The sequence below is a fragment of the Dipodomys spectabilis genome, unplaced genomic scaffold (assembly GCF_019054845.1).
Source record: "Dipodomys spectabilis isolate Male_0828 unplaced genomic scaffold, ASM1905484v1 ptg000032l, whole genome shotgun sequence".
NCBI classification, from domain to species: Eukaryota; Metazoa; Chordata; class Mammalia; order Rodentia; family Heteromyidae; genus Dipodomys; species Dipodomys spectabilis.
Window position 1 is genome coordinate 13178147 of NW_024870709.1, and position 10083 is coordinate 13188229.

Sequence of the window (10083 nt, forward strand, 5' to 3'; positions counted from 1 at the left end):
ATTCAATTGTTTTACAAAGTTAACACATTCATTACTAACTCTTCCTTCTGGATTAGGCACTAGAGAAATTTGTTACATTAAGGCAAAATTGTAACAACAGAAATTTGTTTCTATCCATTTCTCTGTTTAATTTTTAAAGGCCATAACTCTCTAGTTATTGGATAAGATTTCTCCTTTCACAATAACTGTCATTAGCAGAGATCTGAGATAGAAATAGATAACAGGAGAACAGGACAAAACGAAAAGGCCCTACATCTACATTGGGACCTATGGTGAATGGAGTAACCTATCACTAGTTATTTCAGAATAGTGTTCTGATTAAATCATAGAGTGAATAGTCTGACAGCTTCTCTTCAGAACATCTTTCCTAATGAGGATTTCAGTGGAAAACCTTCTTCTAGAAATGGCAATTTACTTCTGTAGAGTTCTTGGTGAAAGGATTTTTGTGTGTCTCAGTGCTTTTAAGGTGAAAATATTTATATTGTATTTGAATTTTAAATGGTATTTAAATTGTATTTGATTATTTTTAAATATCATTATAAGTTTTTTTTCTGGACTAGGTCTTTAAGAGACAAAATATCTGACTAGTATGGATACTAAAATCACAACACACCAAAAGCATCTTTAATAAGAAGTAGGGCTTGGGAAATAGCTCTTTTCTTTTAATTTTATTGTAATATAGTTGTGTCATTTTGAATAATTTTAACCTTCAATCATTTTTCAGTTTTAAGATGCTGATGCTAGCATTACACATGAGATACAAAGTTACTCTGTAATAAATAAAAGAACCTGGTAGACCTACAATACTTTTAAGAATTAATGTTAATTTCTTAAAACTCTTTAATGGGAAGTCATGCAATGACATTTCACACATAGAGAAACCAGCACAAATATGATTAACATTCACTTATGTACCACATGAACAAATATAATGTTTTGTTGAATTTACATTTCATTCTCTACTCAAGTAGAACATTCTTACTATTGTGGAAATTGCTACAACTATTTTCCAATCCCTTCCTAGCTCCCACTTTCCTAGAAATAGCTAGCTTCCTGAGGTAAGTGTATATCATTAACTCTGTGTGTGTGTGTGTGTGTGTGTGTGTGTGTGTGTTCAACATCTGTAAAATTAAGGTTGTATACCTGAGAACTTAATCTAGCATTATTAATTTTCAAAGTTTTAATAGAACTCACTGATTATCCCTAGAATTAAAATCGACTAAGGTGCTGTTGCAACTTCAATCTTTAAAATTGATTTTGGGGGAAGAAAGAATATTTTATGTAACAGTGGTTATGAAGTGTTCCACTTTTCTGTGACCTTTGTTTCCCACTTGTATAATCATTTATACCGAAATTCATTAGTCGGTTCCTAAAAAGAAGCACTAAAGGCTATATAACTAACCACGGGTTAATTGGATAACTGGGGTAATTTGAAAGCGTAGACATGCTGACTTTGCAATTATTAATAATACATGAAGCTTACTATAGATACTGCTACATTGTTGTTAAAAGCAACTGGGAACAGAGGCTATCTTGTCTGAATTTGATAGTGTGTCAAATCAGAGAAATCTCTGTCATTTCACTGTGACTTATTTTCTTCTTGTGCAAAATATTTAGAGTAAAAACAACTTTGCCAAACTGTTATGGCCAAATAAACAGAGTCCCATGCTTTGCAGATGGAAGCTGTTACAGTGAATGTGAACAGGGGGACATTTTAAACTTTCAGAATCAATAAATTAGTTCCAAGTTCATTCATTCACTAACTAGGAAAACTCTAACCGAAAGAATTATTTATTGCTTATGGTAATACACGTGCTATTACAGATAAAGAAGGTGGGAGAGGAGGATTGGAGTTTGAGGTCAGCATGAGCAAAAATTAGTGGAACTTTATTGCACAAACAATCTGGGGATAGTGGCACAAGCATTTCATCCTTCCTACTGTGGACACTGAGTTAGAATTGTGAACTGAGGCCAGCAATGGCACAAACATGATACCTATTTGAAAAATAACAACAACAACAACCAAAAAGATGGAGCATGGGGCTCAAGTGGTAGAGCACTTGGTAAAGCAACTGCTAGACAATTAATACTATGTTGTCTCACTATGTAATCCAGCCAGATCTGAATTTACAATCCTCCTGCTTCAGCCTGTGGCATGAACTCTCTCACCTCGTTTTTTCATACTCAGTTTCTGGAGTGAACAAAATATGCCTGCTTCTCCAAAGAAACATGTAAACTGTTGTTCTTTTTTTTTTTTTTTGCTGGACTTTAAAACAACAACAACAAAAACCAGCCTAATTTGTCTTCCTAGACTAGTAATTTATAACCACCAATTGACCATTCTACTCATTTTTCTTTTTTAATTTTTAAATTGATTCATAAAATATAACATTAGGCATACTACTGCAAACTATGTACTTTGTTCCAGGAAAACATTGGATAATATCAAATCAGATTTAGAATATGCAACCCATAAAGCAAATCATGTCTCGATTGTGTTCAGAATACTGTCAGCTTCTGAAATGAACCCTCTATGATTATCATGTACAAAAATATCAGGTTCCTTTAAGTCAACCTTCCCTAACAAAGGTTTGAGGATGGAGGTGAACCATGAGAAAGAGGCTAATCGTTGGCCAGGGCACATCAAGAATGAGAATCTGGGACTTCTATACATATTGCTTGACCAAAGTGAATAATATGAAAATAATTTGTCAATGAGGCCCTGGTAGTAACATGACAGTGCCAAGCTCTCCTGTAGTCATCTGTAGGAGGCTATGATAAACTTTATAAATATTGAGAAGGGCTACACATTCTTTTTTCTCCGGCTTCTTTATTAGTCTCAAAATGTTTCACCTAAGTTTCAAATTCTTGGCTCAGCATCAAGTACATAGACAATATCTTCTGTCTGATAGCTACCTGGCCAGCATAGCTGAAAATCTGTCTCATCTGTGCCAGGCTGCGGTTATTGAATTGCAATATAACATGGCGTCATTGACTGGGGAATGGACAGGCTGTTCAATGGGAAATTGTCAGATGGATTGGTGCAGATAAATCTGAGCACATGTTATCTCCATAGACCTCTAGTTTTCCCCTTGTGGTAAGATCCCTTTCTTCCATTGTATGAAATTGGTCCTGCCTCACATAAAGACCTGTTCTTGGCATGGTCAAAAAAAAAAATCAAATCATACCACATTCTACTCCAGAGCTCCTCATTTGCTCCAGAGAAGGGACTGGACTCAAGCTCAACAGCTGCATACCAAAACCAGTAAGAGAAGTAGACCGTGTAGTAGGCTTTGTAGATGGTGCTGTACTAAATTACATGAACAGAAACTTGGAGAATATCAATGGCAGTACTACTGTAAATGTGCTAAATCAGGAAAAAAAAAGATTTTAAAGTGTCTAAATTTATTAATGTTATTTTTATTTAATACAGATTTGGTATTCAAGGGTTCTTTGTAGCAGCTGGAAATGGCTCTAGCTGTGTGCTTGCTAACACAGAAACTTAGACCCAAATAGTGTTTTCAGTAAATATAATTTAGATGCCAAAAATTCTTTGGCATATCAGAGAGGGAGGAATTCATATGATTATCAAGCACTTGACATGTGGGAAATCCAAAATCAAGATTTCATTGTGTGTAAAATAATGCAAAAAGGGACAGCAAAATATCAGAAGTGTATATTTCAGATGAGCCCTTGAGTACATTGTGTTAAGCAAATGTAAATTTTGAAAACAAATGTACTTACTTTTTCTTACTTTGTTTTAAAATCTGAATATTAGTACATTTTAAACTATACATGTGGCTTACATCCATGGAACTTTATTTCTGCTTTGAAGTGATGGTGGGAATATTACCAATGTTGGAGTGAATTTAGAACATACTTTCCATGCTCCAACTGTCTCTGAAAGGGTTTAGAAAACATTCACTGAAGTAATGTTAAAAATTTCTGTATACTCCAGAGAAATGCTCCTACATCATTGAACAGCACTGTAGTGTTTTTTGTCCGTTGTTCATTAGGTTGGAGAGCTGTGTACCTGGGTTATTCTCTGATTTAAGTGTGGGTAATAAGTTGAGGAGGAGTCAGGGTCAAGTGTAAGTAGTCATCTAACAAAGTAAGTCTGTTATCTAAAAATTAATCCAAGGGTATCCTGTGGTTACTGAATGGTCATAACTTCTTAATTGGAAACAGCTATAATTTAATAGGATCTGATTAATTTTTGTATAAAAAAGAGTTTGAAGGGATGCTTTATAAAGACCAGACTTGAGTGGCGTATTGCATGTCCTTTGACTACTTTCTAGATTATTACTCCTCACCAAGTTCACAGGATTGGAGGAGCCCTGAAATTAGAAGAGAGGCCAGTAGCTGTAAAACAGATTTTGTAATACAATCATAGCTATGGACTATACTTTTCTTTTCTTTTCTTTCTTTCTTCTTCTTCTTTTTATTTGTCAGTCATGGAGCCTAACTCTGGGCCTGGGCACTGTCCCTCAGTTCTTCAGCTCAAGGGTAGCACTCTACCACTTGAGCCACAACACTACTTTGGTTTTCTGAGTGGTTTATTGGAGATTGGACTTTCCTGCCTGGGGTGGCTTTGAACCACTTCCCGTTTTTTCTGCTTATGTGGTGCTGAGGAACTGAACCTAGGCCTCATGCATGTAAGGCAAGCACTCTACCACTGAGCCATCTTCCCAGCCCCATGGGCTATACTTTTCTTTCTGAACTTTCTGAGAGAAAGCTCATTCATCAGGATGTCTGATGTGAAGAAAAGAAATACAGGCTATATCACTTATATCTGGAGATCTTACTATATTCCATCAATCAAGAACTTTATCTTAGGCACATCTGTCAGAGTGCCTAAAAATCCACCATGTAAGCATCTTGCCAATTCTTGAATGCATCATTGATTCAGGGAGACCCAATGTTTCCTCAATATATCTTGCATTGGTATAAGTTCCTTAGAACTGCCACTATATAAATAAGTTAGAAACAATAGCAAGGAAGAAAAAACCACTTGGTCCCTATCTTGGGGTTCATTTCACTTAACACTTATTTGACTTATTCACTTATTCTCTTATTTGACATTTCTTGCTTGTTCCAGGCATAAATTATATTAGTTATTGCAAAAAAGGGAAACCATGGTACCTATGTTTCTTTGGGCCTGGCTTACTTCACTTAATATAATTTTGTCCAAGTCTTTCCATTTCCTAACAAATGGGGCAATATCATTCTTTCTGATAGAGGCATAGAATTCCATTGTGTATACATACCACATGTACTTGATCCATTCATCTATTGAGGGGCATCTGGGTTGGTTCCATATCTTAGCTATCTTAGCTGCAATAAACATAGTTGTGCTGGTAGCTTTAGTATGGTCTTGTTTGTAATCATTCAAGATAACCTCTGTTTTCGCTGTATTTGATATTGGTATAATTTGGGGAGGGGAAGGGAGAAAAACAAATTGTTTCAATAGGGATACAGATTGACCCACTGCAACAATGAGATGTACAAGATGCTATATTGAGAAAGGAACTTTACAATTTAGGTGGGGGTGGGGGGATGAAGGTGGGTGTAAGGGTGGGGGTTGGGGGGTTGGGGGTGTAGCTGAGGAGGTGAGAGGGAACGGATGGTAGAGCAAAAACAAAGGAGGAAGCAACAATGCTGGATAAGAAATGTACTCATTACCTTGCTCATGTAACTGCAACCCCTTTGTACAGTATTTTCACAAAAAAATTAAAAGAATAAAGAATTGCCACTATATTCAACATAAAAACAAAATTAACTCCCATGTCTCTGGAGGAAAATGAATTAACAACATCAACACAAAAGATTGAACGTCCACGACATATTTGTTCTTATCTTAGCTAAACTTACTTCTCTAGTCTGTTAGAGAGGAAATACAGGATTTAGAGCATGATGAAATTTTCCACTTACTAAATGAGTGAGAAATTTCAAATTAAAGATTTTCAGATATAACTTGGCAGGAGGAAATTATCAGAGACCTCATCACATTAAATGTAGCTACAATTCTGGAAATGTATTCTTCTCTCCAAAGTAAATAAACAATACCTGGCTTAAAGTTTTAGTTCACATTCACTATTGTATATTATCTATATTAATATCTACTCTTTGATTTTTTTTCCTCCTCTGGATTCTTGACAATGTTGCTACCCCCCAGGTACCATCTGGTGCCAGTAGAATGAAAAGATCATGTTCATAGATCTTGGAGAGTTATAAGTAGGAGATCTATTGCATGCTTTTCTAAGGCATACACATCTCAAGGAATGGGAGATGAATCTCACAAAAGTTTAGAGTGCTGTTTATTATCTCTGTGGATTTTGGGGAGTCCAATTGCATTTTCTCCAATGTAAAAGACAAATGGCTGCTTTTTAAAATGCTTTTTATTGTAAAAATAGTGTACAGAGGGGTTACAGTTGCATGAGTAAGGTAATGAGAATATTTCCTATCGAGCATTGTTACCTTCTCCTTTGTTTTTCCCTTACCATCCCTTCCCTCTCCACTTCCCCAACTCTTCCCTCCTCTCCCCCAAGTCGTAAAGTTTGTTTTCAACACAGTGTCTTGTACATCTCATTGTTACAAGGGATAAACCTGTATCCTTATTTTTTTGTTTCTTTTGTATGTTCTTCCCCCATGGTATAACCCCTGTTTTCATTGTATTGATGTCCGTGACCTGTATCTTGTATATACATTTTTCTAATTTGGGGAGGGGAAGGGAAATAACAAAATGGCTACTTCTTGAATCATATTTTTTTTTTCAAACGTGATTGCCTACTGGTGACTTCTGATTTGGGAGGAAACAGATCCCACATATAGATGAATTGTTCTCCCCTTTTAGCTTAGTGATATACAATGCTACTACTTTTAACTGTGACTCAGAGCAAGAGAAGACTGTCTTGTGGATCACTTTAAAGAATGAAACCACTTTGTTAGCTGGGCTATTCACTTCAGGAAAGCCAATTGTGCAGTATTGGGATTTTCTGGGCACCAGTTTTGCAAGGCCAGTAGAAGATTCATAATAAATATGTAAGGCTTTAGAAAAAAGTAGTGACCTCTTGACAAAACAAAATCTTTTTGAAACCCCAATTTTATCTTGCCAACTTGGAAGTCAGCGCAGTTGGACCTCTAACCAAAGAAACCCTATACATCATACAATGAACAAAGTGATATTTGGCTCTTTCAATTACAAAGGTAGCAATGCCCAGAAACATAAAAGATCAGGATTCTGTTGCACAAAAGATAATTGAAAATGAGGTCTACAAGTTTTAAAGACAATGGAAAGTGAGTTGTCCAAGTTTTAAGAAAAATTCATGGCTTTTATTTTTTTCTACTGTAATCATGGAAGACAGTGTCAAGACAGCACATTACTACCTCAGAAATGGAAGGGGCCAAAGTGAACACAAGACCTCTGACATGCGAAGCCCAAGTGGGCATTTGTTATGTTTTCATTTCACTTGTTACCATAACAAACCTATGAAGTTACTCCAATAACCCATAGATGAGCCAGCAGATTTTTTTTATTCAACATTAAATTAATAATAAAATACTTAATTTTCGAGGTGAACCTCATCTCAAGCAATAAGCCAGGCATGGTAACCTGTTTATGATCCCAGCTATGAGAGAGTTCTAGGCAAAACAAGTCCTTCTCAAAGTAACTAAAGTAATAAAGGTTTAGAAGTATGGCTCATGTTGCAGAGTGCTTGCTTAGCAAGCATTGAGATTAAACCCCAGTACCAGTGAAGGGGAAAAATGTATTATAAAGGTGTATTCTTTAAAAGTATAAAAGAAACTATCCAAAGAAATATCCAGAAGACTAAGAAATGAAGTTATAGAAGGGACAGGTTTTCAAAGGTTGGGAAGTAGATACTTGTTTTACCTTAAAACTTTTATCCTATTTGTTTTTTGAAAAGAAAATGTGTGCATTAATTATCGTGACAATTATGAATATATGATTAAGCAGACCCCTAATATATGTCACGTGTGCACTTAAGAATGGCTAATGTGCATTTTCCTCTACTGTATGTTCAGATAAAGAAAACTTAAACAAAATCATTTAAATTCTACATCTGTAAGATTGGAACTATGCCATTAATTTTAGAGTAGTTCTCAATGAGAATACTGAAGTCAACGTCTTGCTATTAATAACAGGACATTCCTGAGAGGTAGGATTATAAAAACTCAGAGTTACTGCATAAAAAGTGCTTTAAAACTACTCGCAAACATGAAACAATAATAAGTGCTACTGTTGGTATTAATACAATAATTTAAAAAGTTCGTTCTTTCCTGGTATGCAAGCTGCCAAAAGGAAAGAAGGCCAAGGGGAAGAAGAGGGCTCTGGCCCCTGCTTTCGCAAAGAAGAACTAGGTCAAAAAAGTGGTGAATCATCGATTTGAGAAAAGACCTAAAATCCTTGGCATTGGACAGGACATTCAGCCCAATAGGAACCTCCCCCATTTTGTCAAATGGCCCTGCTCTATGCTGCTGCAGCTGCAAAGGGCAATCTACCTGCAGCTGAAAGCATCTCCTGCGAGTAACCAGTTTACCTAGGCCTTGGGCCGCCAGCCAGGTACACAGCTCCCTCAGCTGGCCCGCATATACAGGCCAGAGGTGAGGCAGAAGAAGAAGCAGAGGATGTTGGCACGAGGTGAGAAGAAAGCTGCTGGCAAGGGAGACCTCTCCACTAAGAGACCTGCAATCCTTCGATCAGGAGTTAACACTGTTATCACCCTGGTAGGGAGCAAGAAGGCTCATCTAGTGTGGATTACACAAGACGTGGACTCCATTGAGCTGGTTGTTTTCCCGCCTGCCTCAGTAGATGAGCATCCTCTACTGCATCATCAAACGGAAGCCAGGCTGGGGCACCTCGTCCACAGAAAGACAGGCACCACCATTGCCTCTACTCAAGTTACCTCTGAAGACCAAAGATCTCTGGCCTAGTTGGTGGAAGCTATCAGGACCAATTACAGAGACAGACGAGATCTACCATCACTGGAGAGGCAACGTCCAGGGTCCAAAATCTGTGGATCAAATTGCTAAACTGGACAAGGCCAGGAGCTGGCCCACTAAACTAAAGTGTGCAGTATTGATTTCTCTGTACATGAAGATAATAAAAATTGTCCTTTTAGAAGATAACATAAAAATTCACATATATAAATGGAGCATTTATTAGATTTTATTTATTAGATTTTATTGAAGACATAAAAACTGTGTGTGTGTGCGCGCGCGTGTGTGTATGTGTGTGTGTAAACTAAGCTATAAAGTTAGGAATGCAGGGGAAAAATCAATGCTATCATGCGTTAGCTATTGAAATCTGAAATATAGTTTTGCATTTGCTATCTTGAATTCATGTGGATAAACATACTGATATGTCAGGGATGCTTTTCACATATAAGACATGTCTTACAATATTTTGTTTTCTTCTAAATAGAATTGTATGCAAACTTACCATAAGGTAGAGTTCAAGTAGAAGACTGCAAAAATTTTGATTTGAAGCAGCTCTACTTTCTGTATGACTATGTTTTATGCAAATCAAAACAGAAATAACTTTTTTTTTGATTTTAGGTTTTTAATTTGAATTTAGGACTCTTCTAATATAATACTATAAGATTAATTCTTAAGACAAACCTTCTCCCACTGTGGAACTGGGAAGGAGGATAGAACTTATACATCATTTTAGACAGTCTACAGCAATTCACAGAATTATTCAATATGTATAAAACTGGATAAAGTTTAATTTTCAATAATAATCAGTATGTTTTAAATATTAAAATGTAATTAAAATGTAATTAAGACATGATCATTTACCATTAATTTCCTGAGTATTTACTTGCTGTTAAAAATTTAACATTTTCTGTGTGATTGACTAAAGTTTTCATGTGAAATAAATAAATTTCACATGGGTTAGGTGTATATTTCAGAAATGTAAGTATTCTTAGATAATATTTCTTACTTTTTCGTATTTGTGAAATAACATGTTCTTCCAGTAGTCACTAAACAATGGGCTTTTTCAGAAGTTCCTTTAGAAAGTAATTGATTTTTACATATTCACGCTCTTTGGACTATATTTCT

General features: G+C 36.0%; 1 pseudogene; it reads left to right on the forward strand.

Annotated features, from left to right (window-relative positions):
• Positions 1 to 9184, forward strand: part of LOC122105490 — a 78219-nt pseudogene extending 69035 nt beyond the window's left edge.
• Positions 9185 to 10083: the final 899 nt, after the last annotated feature.